The following is a 20708-nucleotide window of genomic DNA, read 5'->3' as shown; positions in this document are numbered from 1 at the left end:
TAATACATGAAAGAATTCCTCTTTTTTTACTCTTAATTGTGTTGAGTACAGAAAACCTCCACCATACATATCATCTTAACTTTACACCAAACAAAGGATAGAAGAAACTTGCCTCCAGTCTTTCCAGGGAACATGGGGGGTAGTGTAAACAATCCAGCACCACAGTTTAACAGCCTTTTGCAACCTAATCAGGCAAGTGAGGTGGGGGGTTGGGCAGACTGTCAGCTTACAGCCAGTTCCCCATACCTCTGTCCCCCCAAAATCTAAACTCCAAAAACCCTGGTGGTGTTTTGGTCCCCAACAGGCACATATTCCTCTGGAATACCATATTGCACACCTGGAAATCTTCTAGGGCACACCAGTGCACCCTGGCACACACTTTGAGAACCATTGCCTTAAAGTCACCTACTTTGATCTCATGCTTAAAAAATGAAACTGGGAAGTATTGGGTGCCTACTATTTCATTACCAAATATTTATTTGCTTATCAACGTATAAGAAACATTTTCTTTTTTTCTTCTTTTTATATAAATGTGATTTTTTTCTTATTTAGTAAGAGGAGAGGAGGCAGAGACAGACTCCCGCATGTGCCCCGACCGGGATCCACCTGGCCAGCTGAATAGGGGGTGATGCTCTGCTCATCTGGGGCTCTTGCTCCATTGCAACAGGAGCCATTTTTTAGTGTCTGGAGGCGGAGGCCATGGAGCCATCCTTAGTGCCTGGGGCCAGCTCACTCTAATCGAGCCATGGCCACAGGAGGGGAGGAGAAGATAGAGAGAGGGAGAAGTGAGAGGGGGAGGGATAGAGAAGCAGATGGGTGCTTCTCCTGTGTGCTCTGACTGGGAATCGAACCAGAAAATCCACATGCTGGGCAGATGCTATACCACTGAGCAAACCAGCCAGGGCCATGATTTTTAATGAAAAAGAAATACATGTACCATATTGGCATGGTAAAACGTTAAAAAATTATAAAAACACATGATAATGAAAAGTAAGCCTTACTGATTCTCCATATCTCCAGTCCACTCCCCTAAGGCAACAAATAAATTTAACAAATATTTTATGTGCTCGAACACTAGGTGCTGGAAATACAAGGCTAACAAAATACATGTGGTCCCTGCTTTTAGTGTTGTAAGGGATAGAGAAATGTGAACATACAATTACAGTTGAGTGTGCCCTGATAGGGAAGTCCAGGGCACTTTCCGATATCAGAGGAGAGAAGCATGCATGCTAATTTAACGAAAGAGGGGCAAGGTAAATTGTAAATAACAGAATTTCAGAACTGATTGAATCAAATTCAGTCTTTCTGGGAACTGTTTGCCATTATCAGTGGGGTATTCCATTTTCAGTTTCACTTTGTGTTGGGAGAGAGATTTAGCAGAAAGAGGGAATTTCCCAGCTACAAAAGATAGTGATGGACAAAAATTTATTAATGAATATTTCATGGGAAATTCCATTTTCCTTTGACATTTCTCTTGGAAGGTTTTCAAAAGCTTTGTTACTAGTAGCTCATCTGCATTTAAAACTTTCAGTTCCTGAATTTAGCAGAATATTTTGAGCAAAATATATTAAAGTATTAACTTTTAAAGGCAATACACAGACACACACTTTTTAAATTTTGCTTTAGAAAGCGGCAATGTGAAAAAGGTTATAAGTTCAATACCCTTTGTAGCATCCTGTTTTGAACAGGCACAAAGATGTGAGAGAAGACAGAGGAGCTCATGCAGTCCAGGTCATAAGAGGGCAGACGGGTGAGGAAACTATGACTGAATCAGGTCTCCAACGTCAGCAGCTGAACAGGTTGTCAGAGAGCACCTGAAGATTGTTGGGAAACAAGGAATACTCAAGAAGCGTGTTCAATTTAATTTTCATAATTGTAAAAAGGAATGGCAAGGTCTGCCCTGCAATGACAGCTTTGTTGAACAATTTCAGGGGACACTGTTCACATGGAGTATATTATAAATGGGGCCTCTGGACATGTGCAGTGTGGCTTCCTTACCTCCTAGGATTGTTCAGAGTGGCTCAAGATATACAATGATGGCTGTAAAAGGACCTTATAAACTCATAAAACTGTCAATACAGTACATGTAAATAATAACACTAATAGCTGTTATTTTCCTGGCTAACCCTGCCCTTTGAGCAAAACATTCTCATCAAGTTTAAGAAAGAGGAACCCAGCCCCTTTTAGCTGGGAGCTGGACTGGCACGCACAGTAAATCTGTGAAGTCTTGTTGAATATAAACATGTTCAGAGAACACCAATCTCAGATAAGACCACTTTGTGACTGAAATGGAGAAAGAAAAACAATAAGACCACTTTATGATCATGTCTGAACAGACAAATAGGAAATAGCTCAGCCCTGGCCGAGTAGCGCAGTTGGTTAGTGTTGTCCTGATACGCCAAAGTTGTGGGTTCAATCCCCAGTCAGGACAAATATAGGAGTCAACCAATGAATGCATAAATAAGTGGAATAACAAACTGATGTTTTTCTCTCTCTCTCTAAAATAAATTTAAAAAATTAAAAAATAGTCCAGTCCATACTAAAATTTGAGCAAACATCCTCCTTTCTTGGCTTACAATGAATGGCTGGCTGCTTTTTTACCAATTGCAGCTTTAGCTCAATTTCACTCTCACTGCCTAGATAAGAATTAAGGTACCCGCCTTGGCCACGTAGCTCATTTGGTTAGAGCACCATCCTGACAAATCGAGGTTGCTGGTTTGATCCCCAGTCAGGGCACACACAGAACAGTCTGATGTTTCTCTATCCCCCCCCCTAAAATAAATAATAATAAAAAGAATTATCAATATATCTAATCAGAGAATTACTCCTGCTTCCAGACAGCCTCCAGTGCAAGGAAGATTCCTGTTTTCTGGAATGCTCCTCAAATTATTTAAGTCAAGACCTAATCCTGTAGTAAGTTTTCTAATAACTGACACATCTCATGCTTCCCCAGGGTGTACCTTTCTCCTCCTTGCTGTGAGTCAGGAAACCATCTTTATAGAAGGGCAGATTTGGCCCTGGTAACCTTTGGCTAGAAGACATTGACAGGTTCATAGAGCAGTTATGGCCCAGTCAGGAGCCCTCATCTCTGCATCTTGGTCATTTAATATCAGAACATTATGCACTAGATGCTACTATGATTATCATTTTTCAGATACAGAAACCGAGGCACAGAGATGTTAATTACTTTTGTAAGGTCCCACAGCTATTATGTGGCAGAGCCAAGGTTTGAACCAAAGAAATTCTATTGCTGCATCCTGAATATGTTTAACTGCTCTCATGAAGTGAGACTTTTGAGAGATGGAGTGTGAATTATGTGTCATAGCTCAACACTATTAGATGAGTTATTTTACAAGTGAGCAAGGATATCTTTTAAAGAAATTCAGTCTAGCAATCAAAAGTATTGATGTGTCTCTTTAGTAATAGTTTACTGAAGTCTTTATAGACATCGTTTTTATCCTTTAAAATCTTTTTCCTTATAATAACAATTTTGACTTGGGCTATATTGATAATTTTTTATAAAGTTTATTTTTTTATTTTTTACAGAGACAGAGAGTGGGATAGATAGGGACAGACAGACAGGAACGGAGAGAGATGAGAAGCATCAATCATCAGTTTTTTGTTGTGACACCTTAGTTGTTCATTGATTGCTTTCTCATATGTGCCTTGACCGCGGGCCTTCAGCAGACTGAGAAACCCCTTGCTGGAGCCAGCTACCTTGGGTCCAAGCTGGTGAGCTTTTTGCTCAAGCCAGATGAGCCCGTGCTCAAGCTGGCAACCTCGAGGTCTCGAACCTGGGTCCTCTGCATCCCAGTCCGATGCTCTATTCACTGCGCCACCGCCTGGTCAGGCGGGCTATATTGATAATTAATCTAACCATTCTAGCAGAAAAATATGAAGCTTTGGAATCAGATCACATGAGTTAGAAGTCTCCTTCAGTAACCAATGGACAAAACCTCATTGGTATTATGTAATTTCAATGAACCTTACTTTCTTCATCTATTAAATAGTAAAAGAATACCTTTCTTAGGGCTATTATAAGAATTACACAGGATAATGTGTATAAGGCTATACACAATAAATATTAATTTCCCTTCTCAAAATAAAGTATTTGGGGTCTTGCCAATTTTAGTTTAAGTGATAATTATCAACTTTGTAAGGTGATTGTCAAGGCTGGCTTATGAAATATTGAAAAGTAATTTGAAAACCAAAAACTATATAGCCATGCTTTAGTTTCAAATGTGGTCTTCATGAAGACAAAGGCCATATCTATTTTGTTTACCAGTACACAGGACAATGAACACAGTGATAATCTACCCATGATTCCTGTAGGCCACAGAAGGATGTTGTAATAGCCAAACAAAGACTGTAGTTCTTGGGTTAAAAGCATGTGGAATTATTTGGCATGTTCATTTCAAGTTTTAGTTTTTACAAAGTTAAAGTCATGTTTAAAAATTATTATAGTTCATAGAGGTAAAGTTATGAAAAAAATACCAGTTAAAAAAAATTTTTGTAGCTGTTACTTTAATAATTTTCTAAACTCTAGACTTTATTCAGTGCAGTGGTATTTTCTGTCACCTCTTTAGAAAAATTAAAATTTTATTAACTTTTTTTTTTTTTTTTACAGAGACAGAGAGAGGGATAGACAGGGACAGAGAGATGAGAAGCATCAATCATTAGTTTTTCGTTGCACATTGCGACAACTTAGTTGTTCATTGATTGCTTTCTCATATGTGCCTTGACCGTGGGCCTTCAGCAGACCGAATAACCCCTTGCTCGAGCCAGCGACCTTGCATCCAAGCTGGCGAGCTTTTCGCTCAAGCCAGATGAGCCCACACTCAAACTGGCAACCTCGGGGTCTCGAACCTGGGTCTTCCGCATCCCAGTCTGACGCTCTATCCACTGAGCCACCGCCTGGTCAGGCAAAATTTTATTAACTTTTAAAATAAACCATGTTCAACTGAAAACATTGGATAGAAAATATTTTATTTCAAGCATAATAGTTACTAACTTAGGTTTATTACTCTTCGTAGATTTAGTCAAAACTGTCATCTGACTAAATGATTAAACGAATCTCCTTAAAACATGACTATGAAAGTGAAATACTCTGTACAGATGAAACCATTTACATTTTACCAAATACAATATTATTAAGACAACCTCGTGTTGCAATTGTTATTCCTATTGAGATATGATGGGGTTAATAAATGATATTCTTTACCCAAAGTTCAGAACCAACTGAGAAGCAAGCAAAAAAGCAGTGGAGATGGAGACCAAAATGTGAACTTTATCCTAAAATTTGGAGAACAAGATTTAGATGTATTGGTAAGTGGGCCTACTAATCCTGTACCCATATAATCACAGGAAGAACAAACCCAGCCTGCCCCATGGAGGCTGCCCCATGGAGGTGCTATGTGGAGGAGCAGAATGTATTCTCTCTGAGAAAGGAAGAGTCCAAAGAGAAAGGGATCATCAGCCAGTGTGTCTCCAAACTCACAAGTCTGGTAAAATGCTCCTTTTCCCCTAGGATGGCGTGTGGGCAGATACAGAGGGGGGACTGATGTGCAGTGGGTGCTGGCTGTATTATTCCAATGAGAGGACTCTCCTCCTAAGATGAAATATCTGGAATGGCGGAATAGTGGAAAGGGTTGTCCACAACAATTCCTGTGTTAACAATGGGGAAGCTGAGCCTAAGGGCAGAGTACCAGCCTCAAGTACTCCCAAGTAGAGGTTCTAGGGCTGGGAGTAAACCAGTGGATTGAGCTCAGCTCCATTGCCCCAGAGGCCTTGTTCATGAAGTCTGTGATATGATCTCCTAGAGTTACAGTGAAAAATGGGTCCTGTGCATATAAAAGTTCAGCCAAATAGCACACATTTGTGGCTTTCTTCATATCTGCTTTGAGAAGAGGTGATGAACTCGAGTAGTACACAAACCAAGTTAAAGGCTTGAAACACACAGTCATTGAGAACTGTATGCTGGAGACATAGCAGCATCTACGTATGTATACTACAGAAGTATTAAATAGAAACACTGAAGAGATTCTGTGATGTTCATTCACGCTGCAGAATGGAGGTGACCAGAGAGGCAGTGACTGAGGAATGGAGTCAGTTATCTTTAGAGTGAAGATGGTTGGGAAACGCCACAGGAAGAGGTGAAGTGAAGGTGCACATCACAGGGAGGACCACTGTAGGTATGACAGATGGGAGGAAAGCTGCCCCTGGGGACTTCTGGCACATTTTAGAGAGGGGTGCAGAATCCCAGGACGGGAAGGTCTCTTTTGGGACTGCTGGTGAGCTGTGTGCCGAGGTGAAGCATGCATCCTACTACCCCTGGGGGTGCATGTTTTAAGGGTTGGTGCTGTACTATGAGTTTGCAGTATGTGTTATTTGTGGTTAGATGGGAAGAGATTCTAGAAATCTCCACATTTGCTTGGCCTGAATCACTCATATATAAAAACATGTTAACAGGGTTGTGCTTGGTTGCAGTCTCTATGTTAGTACCCACAGTGTCTATCCTTGCTGGAACTCGCTTTTCTCATTTGTGAGAGTTAAGGTGGGAATAAGATGACACAACTGTAAGTGCTTCATGATGTGACACATTAATTTCAGTTCTGAATCATGGTTCTAAGGTTTTCTTTATTTTGGTTTCGAGTCACTTGAGGGTGAACACTGCTAGGCACACACAGAGAAAGACAGCATATTTCCTGCCTTCCAGGAGTTCCAAGAGAGGAGAGACCGGGTTTTAGAGACAGTAATCATTCCATCCTTGGATGTTTACCTCTTTACATAGTTTCTAAAATTACTCTTCTGTGGGGAGCACAAGGAATATTTCTGCCCTGACTAACACAAGACAGGCAGATCAGGTAATTGGATGTAATAGTTTCATTCACATGCGATCTTACACAAGAAAATTGGCACAATGTGCAAAGAGTAACCCAATGGCTTTTATGTTCTGACTGCACAGTGAGTTTTGGTTTATTATTTCTCCTGTGCCTGCTGTAGCCTGTACTAGTTTATATAATTTCATGTATAACATCTGAACTCTTAACAAGAGCTTAACACTATGGCTTTGAAGGCAGTTAAGTCACAACCTGATTAAGGAGTCATTTTCTAATGAAACTTTCCCTAAACCTCACAATGGTAAAAGAATCCTAAAGCCTCCATTTGCCTAAGTCTCTGTCCATAGCACTAATGCCACAGGTTGGCAGCCTTGGTTTTGGGGTGCTTGCTTTGACTGTTGAGCTTCCCCATACCACAGGGAGTGCCTACATTAGTATTCAGAAATTGCAGAGTTCAACATCTGCCCACAAAAGCATTGGTGGGGTTATTTCATTAGCTTTTAAAAACAAAACAACTGGATAACAATAGAATACCTGTGTACCTATGAAATAAAAATTCCCTTGGAATTGTGTGCTAATTTGAAAAGATAAACACTGCTACCCTGCATCCCCAGTTCCACCCCTTGTGATGATGTGGAGACTGGGGTTGGGATGAGGCCAGCTGGCATGGTTATTTGAACCAGGACCTGGGCTGGGCTGGGTAGCATGGGCCTTGTGAGTCAACAGCTGATCACAGACCCCGAGGGTGAATGACAACGTCCTGGGAGACTTCTGAGTCAGTCCTGTAGTAGGTTATCATCCTCGTTGGGCAGATGTAAAATAGGAATGGGAAATGCTTGGGCACCAAGCCTTTGATACTTAGCATGAAGTAGGTAGATAGAGACCAAAGGAGCAATGTTTAGGACAAGGAGAAAATTGCTGAAGTAGCTCTACTTGGGGGTTGGGGGAAGAATGGAGGAGTTATCCTAGCTCCTACTTGAGCAGACTAGATGCCTGTTTACTGTGTGGGACTTGGGGTCAGCAAAGGTAGTCTTTTATACATGGCTGTATCTATGCACTACATGTGTATAATATGTATTATATGTATCTGTGTTACATTAATGCTTCTCTATATTACAGGTATATATATCACATGCATATATATATATTACAGGCATATAAAATATATTACATGCATTCACCTGTATGTTACATATATGTAGGTATATCTATATATTACAGGTAGATTAGATATATTACACTGGGGAACAAAATTTTTGTTGCATCCACAAAAACACTTTTTCTTACCTAATTCGAGTGTGCTGATCTCAAATCTGACATTAGTTTTTCTCTGTAAGCTACAGTTTTTTTTTGCAATTCAAGATTTTAGGTTTTAATTTTATTATAAAATTTTCAATATTCAGTTTAACATAATGGAGTAGAATATCTTCTTGGGCATCATCTTTGTGAAAATACAATAATTTATATAATGCAGTAAATACACTAATACATTAAAAGATAGGATTGCATAAGGATTTGTCTACAATTTCAAAATAGAACATATTAAAATACTTATTTTAATCGTAAAATTTGCGCAAAACTTATTTAAATTCTATTCAGGCAAAAATTTGCATTTTTAGGTCTTGCATTTGTATACTTGTTGAGGACAATCTCGTCTGATGCTCCAGCAGTAGTCTACATCGTTTAGAGCTGTCAAGAAGTAGCTGCCGTTCTGTTGGACTGTATGTGGTAACACCTAGCTGGCTGAGAAGACTATTGATATGGTGACAGTAAACAAAGTATTTGTCTTTGGAAAAAAAGTCCACAAAAATTTGTTCATGCTTCCTGAAATGGGATACTTAACTGACTGGTGAAGTACATTCTTTTCTTGAAGCTTGGAGGCTAATAACTCAGCTGCTTTCTTTGATAGGCCCAAATCTCTTACTAAGTCATTCAATTCGGGTTGGCTAAACTGCTGAGGGGTTAATGACTGCTTGGCATCAGAAGAAGACCCTTCAGATTCTACAACCATTTCCTCATGCATCTTATCAAAATACACTTGATCACCATGTTCACTTTCTTTGTCCTTAGAAGAAATAAAACCATTGAAAACTGGAACCGGGAGTGTCTCAGAGTGTGGGATAGGTCGTATTGCTGAAGGAATATTTGGATATATGATCATATGCTGTTTTTTCTTGCCAATGCCCTTTGTATGGACCAGACAGAAATAACAGTCACTGCTGTGGTCCTTAGGTTCACGCCAAACCATGGGAATACCAAATGGCGTTCCTTTGCATTTTCCTCTTGTCCAGTCACGAAGCATTTCCTCACAATTATGACACACACTATGAGGAGCCCAATTCTTGTCTTGATCACCAAAGGGAACTTGAAAATAGGTAATATATGCACGTGTCACAAATGATGAAATATTGCGCCTTTGATATTGAAGTGTGTAACAGCCACATATGTAACAGAAGGTGTCAGGACTATTCTTACATTTATGCCCACTCGAAGAAGCCATGATTCAATCTTAAAACAAAATAAGAGAGTGTTTTCATCAGATAATAATTTTTTACATTTAAAAACAACTACCATTATGTAAAAGTGATGTTTGTAAAACATTAATTGCCTTGTGGTTATGTTCAATCCAAGAGTCGTTGCCCTTTAACTCCAATTTTAAAAATAATGCATTCCATTAACTGTAACAAAAAGAAATTAAAATTGCATAAAAACTAGAGCATGCACCAAAAAACAGATTTCAGAGTTGGAATCAGCGATGCAGAAATATATAGAAAAAGTTCTAAAACCTCATACAACAGAAAATGAAAAAAAAAAAATTCCCCAGTGTTATGGAATGGTATTATGTAGTATATAAAACAGGCATATGACATGTATGTATTATATATTGCACACATGTATTATGTATCACATGCATGTATGATCTATTCTATACATATCTATATTTTACATACATACATCTATATATTATAGATATATGTTATATATTACATGTGTGGATGATATATTACATGTTTATCTATATATTATACACATGTATCTATATGTCACAGGCATAGATATTATATTACATGATTGTATCTATATAATACACATATAATTTATATTACATGCATGTATCTATCTTTTACATTAGCTCATATATGTGCATGTATAAAAATAAGAAAAATCAATAGGGCATACAGTAGTTAGTCTCCACAGCCTTCCTTGCCACCCAGCTGCCCAGTTTTCCTCCCTGAAAGTGATCTACAAGGCCAGTCTCTCACTCCTCATTTCCTGTTCTAGCTGGGAGCCTCCCCAAGTCCAAGAACATCTGCTTACAACCTTTCTAACTTTTGCATTTTCTTGCCTGGTTAAATTTAACCTGTTTACCTGGGTTTCAAAGCCTTGATGTGTTCTCTATTCCTTGTAATCTTCTTCCAGGTATCACTGGCAGGCTTCAAGAAATATCTCACTCCACACGAACCTGGTTCTACCTCCTAGGTGTCATTCACATTCTTCATTCTCTGATCTGTTCGAAATCTGTTTCTTTGAGACTGAGGTCAGACCCATTTCTTCTAACTGCCTCATTCATTGATTCCCTTCTCCTCTGACCACCCAGGGACCTATGAACAGGGTTATTGGAGCTCCTGTTTCCAGTATTACAAGATGATGTCAAAACACATAAAATAAAATGTTAAGTTGCATAATTTTGGTTATAACTATAAATCCCAAAAGAGGCAAAGAGATAAGCTCAAAGCTCTCAGGTATTACAATTAGAAATTTGTCTTTCATTAATGAAAAAAAATTCACATACAAAATCTTTTAAAATAAAGTTCCTGGGGGAAGAGGGTAAGATGAGTCTGATGGGGAGAAGTTGCAAACCACTGAATTCACTCACTGGGTGCAAAGGTATGTAACGAAGTGTTTGAGAGCATGACCTTGGAGTCAAGCAGACTGTGTGTGAACTATGTGTGTGATTCTGTGGGTAGTTTGCATTATCTTCCAGAGCCTCAGTTTCTCAACAAGGGGATGAGTTGATGGAAGCAGAACACTGAGCACAAAGCCTGCTGTTCAGCAAGTGTTCAATAATGTCATGTTGTTCTAGCTACATACAGTTGTGTGGTTTGTCCCCTGGGGCAGCTGAGTCAATGCCCCTTTCCCCTCCAAAGGTCCACATCCTAATCCTCGGGACCTCTGAATGTTACCTTTTATGGCAAAGGGGACTTTGCAGGTGTGATGAAATAAAAGATTTTAGAACAAGGAGATTATCCTGGGTTATCCAGGTGGACCCAGTGTTATCACAAGGCTTCTTAAAAGATGGAAGAGTAAGTCAGCAGATTTAGATAGGAAGGGAAGATACTGATTTGATGTGAGAAGGTTTCAGTCAGTTGTTGCAGGCTTTAAAGAAGGAAGGAGAGGCCACCTCCCAAGGAATACAGTGGCCTCAAGAAAGAAGCTGGCAAAGGTGAAGAATGCAGCCCAGTGAGAACTGGTTCAGACTCCTGACCTCTAGAAAACAAATACATTTGTGTCAGTAGCGTTGTGTTAGTCTTAAGCCAGTAAGTTAGTGGTTGTTTATAAAGCATTAATAGGAAATGAGGTATTTCCCAGTTTGACTTCTTCATGAAGACCAAATTTGAATAACTGATGGTGTCCAGAACAGTATTAGATGTAAACATAGGTAAAAAAGTTGTGCTTTCCAAGCAGAGCCATAGCAGCTGCTTTCCAATGGAGAGGAGAAAACCAGACTCACCCCCAGCCAGCTCTCTTCCTGAATGTGTATTTCCATGAAAGTACGAGTTAAAAATACTGGGGAAATTCCCTGTCTCACTGCTAATTTGCAAAGAATCTGACTATGACCCAGTTAGGATTTCCCCCTCAGTGTCCCTGCCTCCCATAATTACTGCTGGGTTACAAGACCAACAATACACCTTCCCCTGTATTGAGCACACAGCATGTGCCAGGCCCTGTGCTAAGCATTTGGCACCCTCTTTCATCCTCACAAGATTTCTCTGGGAGAAAGAGGAAATGTCGGGCCTGTTTTTCAAACTTCTGGTCATGACTCAGTGGATCCTGACGTCAGTTTGGTAGGGAATGACCTGCAGTTTTAAACAATAAACAACAATTAAAAAAAATATATATGGTATGTACTGGGTTATATCGTAGAATGTAGGTTTTAATATGGGTTACAGTAAGAGATAGCTCTTAAAAATTAAAAACCCACCAGCAAAGTAGTGGAAAGCACAGGCTCTAGGAGTAGCCCAACTTGGTTCCAATTCTGTATCTCACTGTGTGATGTTGGGCATGTTGCTTGTCCTCTCTGTTCCCTCATCTCCTCATAGGGTGTTTTAAGGACTAACTGGGTTAATCCAAGTGGAGTGCTCTGAACGGTGCTTTGATAATGAGTGCTCAGTTAATGTCACAAGTTAGCAAGCCGCAGGACTCAGCAGGTTCCTGCTCTGTCTCAATAAGTCTCATCTGGAGTTTGAAACCTAAGGCAATTTTATGCTATTTTAAGGGTCCCTTCACAATAAACAGCACCACAAGTCTCCCTTTACAGTAAGTGACCAGCAAGTTATAAATCTCCTAGGGTGGTTGGCCTAGGTTGGCAGAGTCCTGTCTGAGAGGATGCAGGCTGAGGGACTTGCTCTGCTCTGAGTTTCAAGAGAAGAACGTGGAAAGCACCAGTGACTTGACATAGAAAGCAAACTGATGATCCACTCAACCTTCACTGTGGGGACGCCATATACATTATTGCATCTGCAGGGAATACGACCAGGATGGACTCCTACCAGAATCTGGGGGGTGGAAGGAGACACTTCTTGTCTAAAAGTGAATGAGGTAACGGGTTTTGTTATTGTTTGTTTTTGTCTTCTGGGCTTTTTTTTGTTTGTTTTTTTGTTTTATTTGCTTTGTTTCCTCCTTCTGCTCCAGTAGGCAACTCAGGTATTTTGTCAGTGTCTTAAAAAGGTTTCAACCTTGCTTGGTGTTAAATTCTTTGAGTGTTGGTTGAAATACAGAACCATTTCATAGGCTCTGAAAATAGTCACCTCATGTCCAATTTAAAATGAATTCCATACCACCTCCAATTCGCTTGACTGTAGAGTAACTTTGTTGCTTATTAAGGTTTTTCAGGAAAATGTATTTCTAGGCTTTAAGATGTGGGAAGGGTGTGACTGCACCCTCCCTATAAGCACCTGGCAAGGTGTTCTGAGCCAGCAGGGGAAGGAAGGACAGGCGTCCAGCACCCTGCTTGGCACACGCCCATTTCTTCACCTCAGCAGTGGCAATCGTTCATTCCTGATTGTGGTCTGTTGATTGTGGCATGTGGCCCTGCTGCCTTTGTGTTCTCAGTGGGAGGGAAAATAAAGTGCCAATAATTCCCTGACAAGAGGCATCTTCCTTCTCCTTTTCTTGAAGAATATGATTTTTCTTTCATTACTTATTTATTTATACTTGATTATTTTTTCTTTTTCTTTTTTTCCCTAATTGTCCATGTTAGTCTGTCATGATTTTACCTGCATTAAGGCAAAATAAAAAATGAACACGGTTTTCTTTCAGCAGGATAAATGGCAGTACTTCCACACAATGAAGCACTGTAATTGCAACCTGCTTTTTATTATTTTTTTTTTAGAGCAGGTTAAGGTTCACAGCAAAATTGAGCTGTAGGTACAGTGATTTCCCATACACCCCTGCCACTGCCCACGGCCTCCGTCATTATCAACATCCCCTACCAGATGGTACATTTGTGACAATCAATAAACCTATACTGACACATCGTTATTACCCAGAGTCCACAGTTCATTAGAATTTGCATTATATTGGAGGTCAGTCCTGGTGTTGTCCATTCTGCAAGTTTGGTCAAATGAATAATGACATGGATCCATCGTTATAGTGTCACACAGAATGTTTTCACTACCCTAAGAGTCCTCCGTGCTCCCCCACCCCTGAGCCCCCAAGTCCTGAATGCCGTAGAGTAGGAATCACACAGTATGTAGACTTTTTAAATTGTCTTCTTTCACTTAGCGATGTGCATTTATGATTCTGTTTTGTCTTTTCATGGCTTGATAGCACATTTCTTTTTAATGCCGACTAATGTCCCATTGTCTGGATGGGCCACAGCTTTCTGTCCACTTACCTACTGAAGGACATCTTTTGTTGCTTCCAAGTTTGGCAATCATGAATAAAGCTGCTATACAAATCTATGTGCTGATTTTATGTAAACATGAGTTTTCAGCTCCTTTAGGTAAACACTAAGGAGTGTGATTGCTGGATGGTATGTATTATAAACACTTGTGAAACCCTGTTCTAAAGTGACTGTACTCTCTCTTTAAGTGTATGAACAACGCTTGAGATCAGCAGTGGCCTAAATGAATTAGTATGGTCACTTAGTGGGGTCATTCTCTAGAGTGCCCTGTGGCACTGGTCGTTAACCTCCAGGCATACTGCATATTATGGCAGATGTCCTCAAGCTTCTGCAACCCCACCTCTGAGGTACTGTGAAAGGCCCCAAGAAGCTGAACGTGGGTCTCCTTGGTCTCCAGTGTTAGGTGCTTGGGCAGTGCAGCAAGGACAGGGGAAGTGGCCTCACCGGGTGCATGTGGCGGACTCTGGCCCTCTGAAACATGCAGATGACTATTGGCTCTGTGAGGACAAAGGGAAGCAGGAAGTGTTGGCATTTTAGGGGAGCTCAGCGTCCTTTCTGCCAAACACAGGCCCTCGCATACCTGCCTTCTCAGGCCGGGACATTTAATTGGACCACAGATACTAGGAGAGGAAAGGAGTGAGAAGTCAGAGCTCATATTGGGTGGCCGCTGGGGACACTATTGCTGCTGAGAAGGTCTCCTGGACAGGTAAGTGGTGAGGTGGCCGGGCCCTCCTTCCTCACTGGCCCCTTCCGTGGTGCCTGTGCTTTTGCTTGTTGGACAGTAGAAAGAAACATACAACCTTACTGATGCTAATGAGTGCACTTAAAATTAAAAGGTTTAATGATAAAAATATTGGTATTTGAGCCTATCCAATAAATAATATATTTCTTCTCTTGAAGTTGGACAAATGATAGCTAAACCCAGTGGTCAGCAGAGCCAAGCAGCCCTGTGTTGAGCATATGCACATGGCCTGAGTGCAGCCATATGGTTGTGAATTAGGTCAACAGCTCAGTCTCTGGCACAGCTGGACAGCTGCCAGCCTCTCAAAGGGGCAGGCCCTCCCCACGTGGTAGAGAGCGGTGAATCTAGTAACCTATGAGCAGGGTATTTGTTCATTGGACACTCAGTGAGTTTTAGGTGCTGGAGACATGGCAGTGAAGGAGAGAGACAAAGTCCTGACTCTGCTGTCTGGCTTTATTAACTCGTGCTTGTGGATGTTGTAGGTGGGGTGAAGGGGTGTCACAGACAATAGAGACAATAAAGAAATGTATGTGTCCAGTTGACTGAGTGTACTGGCCCAGCATGTTGTCCTGACGTCCCATGAACCTGCTGTTCTCCTGAAGGTGATTTAAAGCTGCATGAGCAGGCCTCAGGTCCTGTCACCTGTGCTTCACATCCTGGGGCCTCTCTTCTTTCTCACTCTCTGAGATGGAAGAGAACGTGCCATTTCTATATTTCTCTCTGGATTATGAGGGAGTTGTGCTTTGGGATTATGGTGCTAGTTTACCCTTAAATGTTGAATTGTTTAAATTAGGTGAAAGGTTATTGTGTGTAGTACAAATAAAAATTACTCTTTAACTAGATTTCAAAACACACCAAATTTTGACATAAGCTGCTTTGTAAGAATGAATATTATGACTTTCTTCCTAGTGGATGATTAAAATAAGATGTACCCAAACCTTGTCCTTTACAGTACCAAATATCAACTTTGTTTTGAGAGGAAATGTTCCTTGTGGAGAATTGAGGAGTTACTGTAAGGAATTGGAATGATACCTCTGAAAGGATTTCCCTATGCTATGGACTTGTGATGATTGGATGGGTGTTCTTTATAAACACTGGACTGGAGGGTGACAGTTAGTCCCTGTCTTTCCTCAGGGACTGAATATACGCTTATCAGCTTCTCAGAACCCAGTGGAGAAAGAGGCTGGGGCCAGGACTTCCCAGTGTGAGCAGTTTGCTTCAGGGGGGCCCCTAGGATGTGGACTCAGGAGACTTTCTCTCCTGCCAGCTGTGCCTTTGTTTTGTTGCTGATTTTCTAGTCCTGATCCCATTCATTTTGCCATCTCACATCTTTGAACCTCAAATATTTGCCTTTAATTTCATATTCTGACTCATTTCTTATATGTCTTTCAGTCTTTTCCTTAATTCTGGTATCTCCTCTTCAGTAAGTTCTTTCCTACTTTGATAAAGATTACTTTATATCTAAAACAGTAAAATAAATATTGTAGCATTTACTGGAAATTATATAAATACTTGTACACATCTTTACAAGGACAAGATGTGCAATTACTTGTGTTCTGGTTAAATGCTGCCGGAGCTGTCTGCAGAAGGTGCTGTGGGGATCACCAGCGAGAACGATTTACCAGGACCACAGTCTCTGCTGTGACTCCTCAGAGCTTCTCTTTGTGACCCTACCACTAGCTGCACGTGCCAGCAGCACTGGAGACCTGGGGCCTCTCAGATGCCCAGAGTCTCAGGCTGTTCTCCCTGGAGCAGAAGGTTCCCAGGTGGTTTGTACATGCAAGGAAACTTGAGAGGCACTGTGTCAGAGGACACACAGAAACTGCGACTTCTCTGCTGGGGGGCAGCAGTGGCCAGAACCTCACAATTCAATGCCATAGTTTAGTAGGGTTGTAAATGTCAGGGGCTATTTCTTTGGGTCACAGACCCTTGGTACTCTTAGCCGGGAGCCTGTTGTCCCGGTGCAGTGCATAGACAACAGTGCTTGCTTTGTCTTCATCTGCATGTTTGACAAGTCGGAGAGGCTAGGCATGTATAACCAGTTCAGTCTTAGCGATCCAGTTTGGCTGCCTAGTTTCTTCTCTCCGTGGCTGGCAGGGCTCCCACATTCTTTGGGGACTTGTGTGAGTCACTCCCTGAGTCATCTGTGCACGTCACACACTGGCTGTTTACAATGAGCATATTTGGAGATGAAAAGACCAGCATACCTGAACCCAGATAGTCATAGTGCCGTCTTTCATGAGGATTTGCTTTCCTGAGACAGTGGGTTGTCAACACTGTTTTTTATTTCTTTTTGGCTGGGAATTTGAGCCTTCTGTTCATGCAAAGCCAAGTGCAGGTGTTCTTTATCTCTGTTCTCTCACTAGCAGCATCGTGAGTGCTGTCCCTGTTCTTCACGTTCCTTCTTCTGGGTGACCAATGCAGTTCAGGCCATGGGTCAGTTGTCTGGCATTATTTTCAGCTAACTTGACTGAGAGGTTATGCTTTCAAATCTTTAGGGAAATGCTCTTCTCTTTTTGAGAGAATTTTTTTTTAAAAAAACGCCACCTCAGGGAAGATGCAGAGGGTGATAAGAATGCAGAGAGTCTGTATCAATTTTAATAAATTTTGTGAGGAGCCAAAACTGTACTGCTCCTTACAGGGGACTTACATGTATCCTTGTTGACTATTCAGGAGCTGTCTTGAATCAACCGCAGCACAGGCTCAGGGGTCACAGCAGAGATTTATACTGGGATGAGTGACAGCTGCTCACTAGACGAGGCTGCTGTGCAGGGTAGACAGTAACTGGCCTCCCTCACAGGATGCCGGACACGGGAGCAGGTGGGCAGGTTGCTATGTCTTAGTCCTCCAGGCCACTGCCCCTGTGTTCACTCGTGCCTTGTCTCCTCCTGTCACTGGGGAGGAGGAGGGTCTCTGATGATGAAACACCCACCTCTTCACATCCTTGACCTTGGAGGCTTGTCTGGTAGGCATGGAGAAGCCTCACAAAGATTGTATTGTGTGAACTGTTGAAATAAAATGCCCTGAGAGCTTAGTCTCCTATCGCTACCATTTAACCCTTTGATTAGTGAGTTTTTTCCAAAAAATAAAATTAGTTCCAGTTACAGTTTTATTAACTTAAAATCATATTTGTTTGATAACCAATTTATGGAAACAAGAACATACACTTGATTTTTTTTAAATGTTGCCTTACACATTTTTAAAATAAAAATTTTTATATGATTGTACTCTGGATGGTCAGGAGGCATGAGGACATATGTGAACATTTGTTCATACTACTCAAAGGGTTAAAGAGAAAATTTAAGATGCTACAGATATTTAAAAAGCAAGCAAACAATCAAAAATCTAAAAATAAAAAGAAAGAAAGAAATAATGAAAGAAAAAGAACTCCAGCATAATATGTCAGCTGATGCTTTCAATCCTAGGATTTCATTCTGAGAAAGGTTTCTTAGAATTGTTCTCCCATCAGGTGTTTGTGGCCAGGTGGTAATGGTGATTGTGTCCGTGTAGCTTTTCTTCCTGCCTGTTTTCTCAAACCTTCATTTGACTTTGATGCTGCCCCCTCTGGTAAGTACAGACACACCTGTGGTACTGTAACTCCTTAACTCATGTGGGCACATAGTTTAGAATTCGTGTTATGCATGCCACCTTCTGGCCATTATTAAGAGAGCACCTAACAATGGAGTTAGAAAACGAGATAATCTCTTGGAGCAGTGCTTTCAGAAGCCCAACTCTCTGAACACACCACTGGAGCTGCCCGTGGGGCTGTTCAGTGTAGACCCTGGGCCCGGAACACCTACCTGCAAATGCACCTGGAGGTGGACAGGGACCTGGGTCCAGAGCAGGAACTGGTGATTCCTCTGTCGCTAACATTGTAGAACCATTGGCCTGCAGTGGACTTGGAGACCAGCATTTTCCTGTTCCTAATTAACTATGGAACTGAATGGTCTTCTCTTCCTCCACACTACTGTACCCAGCCAGCAGTCTGTCAGTTGTGTGTGTTGTTTGCCTGTCCTCTCAGGGGCACCATGGTAAACCCTGCCTCCTGACCTACTTTTACATTATATTAAAGATATAAAAATGTATTTTACATTCTTTCTAACTTTATTCCTTTTAAACTTCACAAAGTACTTTCACATACCTATTTTATTGGTCTTCTAAGTTTACTTTCTTTCTATAGACTTCTTTCAAAGACTGCAGGACAGAATTTTTTTTTCAATTTTAGTATGTATGTCTCCTGTCCCATATATAGGAGAGATGCATGATAAAATAGAAAAACAATCAATTATATCACATATTGAATTATCACATATATTGAATTACATGTAACTCAATGTATATGCATACATATATCTGACCTTTAAATGATTAATGTCCTAACACTCACTCAGAGGTTTCTAGATCACACAATTCCTATTTCTACAAATATTACATTTGCATTAAGTTCCTCAAAGATATCCTTCATTGCTAATTAAAACTCCTTAAGGTCTTTTTTTTAATGCTTTCCTGAACTTTTCATTGGTTGGGATTCACAGGCTAGACCCAGACAGAGAGTCAGACTTGTCCTTTTGGGCTGATGGTGCTCCCTGTTGAGATAGCTTATTTATAGTGACAGACTTCTTATTTCTGCTGTTGTTAATTCACCTACAAGTATTTATTTACTAAGTGCCTGCTGTGTACAAGGCATTATTTTGGGGTATGGAAGTGAGTAAAATATACAAATATCACCCACCGCTCTTGGGGCTCACACTTTAGTGCGAGAAGACAGACAATAAAATGAAGTGAAATAAGTGCTGTGGATAAAAATAATGCAGAGAAGATGGTACGGTGTTGGAGGGTTTGGAGTGACAAACAGGCAGTCTGGGCAGACTGACTGAGAAGGTAACGTTTGCACTAAGATCTGAGAGGGCCTTGTTCAGGTGGAAGGCATGGCAGGAGCAAAGGCCCCGAGAAGGGACTTCACAGGACCTGCGCCAGGTTAGCAAGGAGCCTGGTTTCTGGCCTCAGGGAGTGGGAGGTGACAGAGGGTGAAGACATCAGAGGGTGAGGGTTAAGGCATGGCAGGCCACCGCATGGACTTGGAGCACAATTTGTAGCTAGTGATGGTCCTCACATGTTCTGAAAGGACTGTTGTGAATCCCAAATGTCCCACCCTTCTCACGGACTCTCCTGGGATCATCTCTCAAATAAACTGCAGCCAAGCACTCCGTTCAGTGTCTTATTCCGGAAAATCAAATTCAGGAACTGAGAAGCCAGCATATCAAAGTATTGTTCACGTGGACATTTAAATGACAGTAGTAATGTTGGAGCAAACAATCTCCAAGGAATTACAGCCTACAAGGACAGGGGGCACCCTTAGCCTGTACCTGATACTGGGTAATGATTTGGAGCATATTTGTGGAACAAATGATACAGACCCCATTGCTGTGAACCTCTGTTTCCTCCCATAGGGACTCCTGGAGGAGGCATTCTGATGCCCACTGTGATAGCCATTCCACATAGGCCTGACCAGTTAGAACACTGACACAGATCTGATGATGGTGGGCTGAGGCCAGAAACTACTGCTAAGTGGGAAAATTGATTCTGCTGCTCTGAGTTTTCTCTGGGAGGAAAGGTCTGGATGTTCACTGGAAAAGATCAAACTGGAACCATTCTGTGTAGCTGAGGGGCTGCAGGAAATAGCCCAAACCCAGGGAAGGTGGTCTTCCTACTCTCCTCTTCAGGTGTGCCTGAAAAGCCTTTCCACAGGACACTGTTACAGAGTGCTGGGGTCTTTCCATCACTGCGCTTCTTTTGTGTGGAAGGGCTTTAAATGAACGAAATGTTACTGTAAATTCACTTAGAAATACATTTACGGCTTTAATATTTGTGTTCTTCTGATGCATTCCAAAATTGTTCCCGAAAATGGAAGAGGGTATAGGAGTTGATTAACTTTACACATGATTTCTAAATGAAATGTAGCATATTTATAGGGAAGGGGTTGATTAATGTTGAATGGGAA

General features: G+C 41.2%; 1 non-coding gene across 1 annotated transcript; it reads right to left on the bottom strand.

Annotated features, from left to right (window-relative positions):
• Nucleotides 1–13305: 13305 nt before the first annotated feature.
• Nucleotides 13306–13434, bottom strand: LOC136332825 (small nucleolar RNA SNORA69). The gene has a single exon (XR_010730957.1). It is a non-coding gene; the product is annotated as a small nucleolar RNA SNORA69 (small nucleolar RNA).
• Nucleotides 13435–20708: the final 7274 nt, after the last annotated feature.

The sequence above is a fragment of the Saccopteryx bilineata genome, chromosome 3 (assembly GCF_036850765.1).
Source record: "Saccopteryx bilineata isolate mSacBil1 chromosome 3, mSacBil1_pri_phased_curated, whole genome shotgun sequence".
Taxonomy (NCBI): domain Eukaryota; kingdom Metazoa; phylum Chordata; class Mammalia; order Chiroptera; family Emballonuridae; genus Saccopteryx; species Saccopteryx bilineata.
Note: the sequence above shows the minus strand (reverse complement) of the source record. Positions and strands in the feature narration are given on the sequence as shown.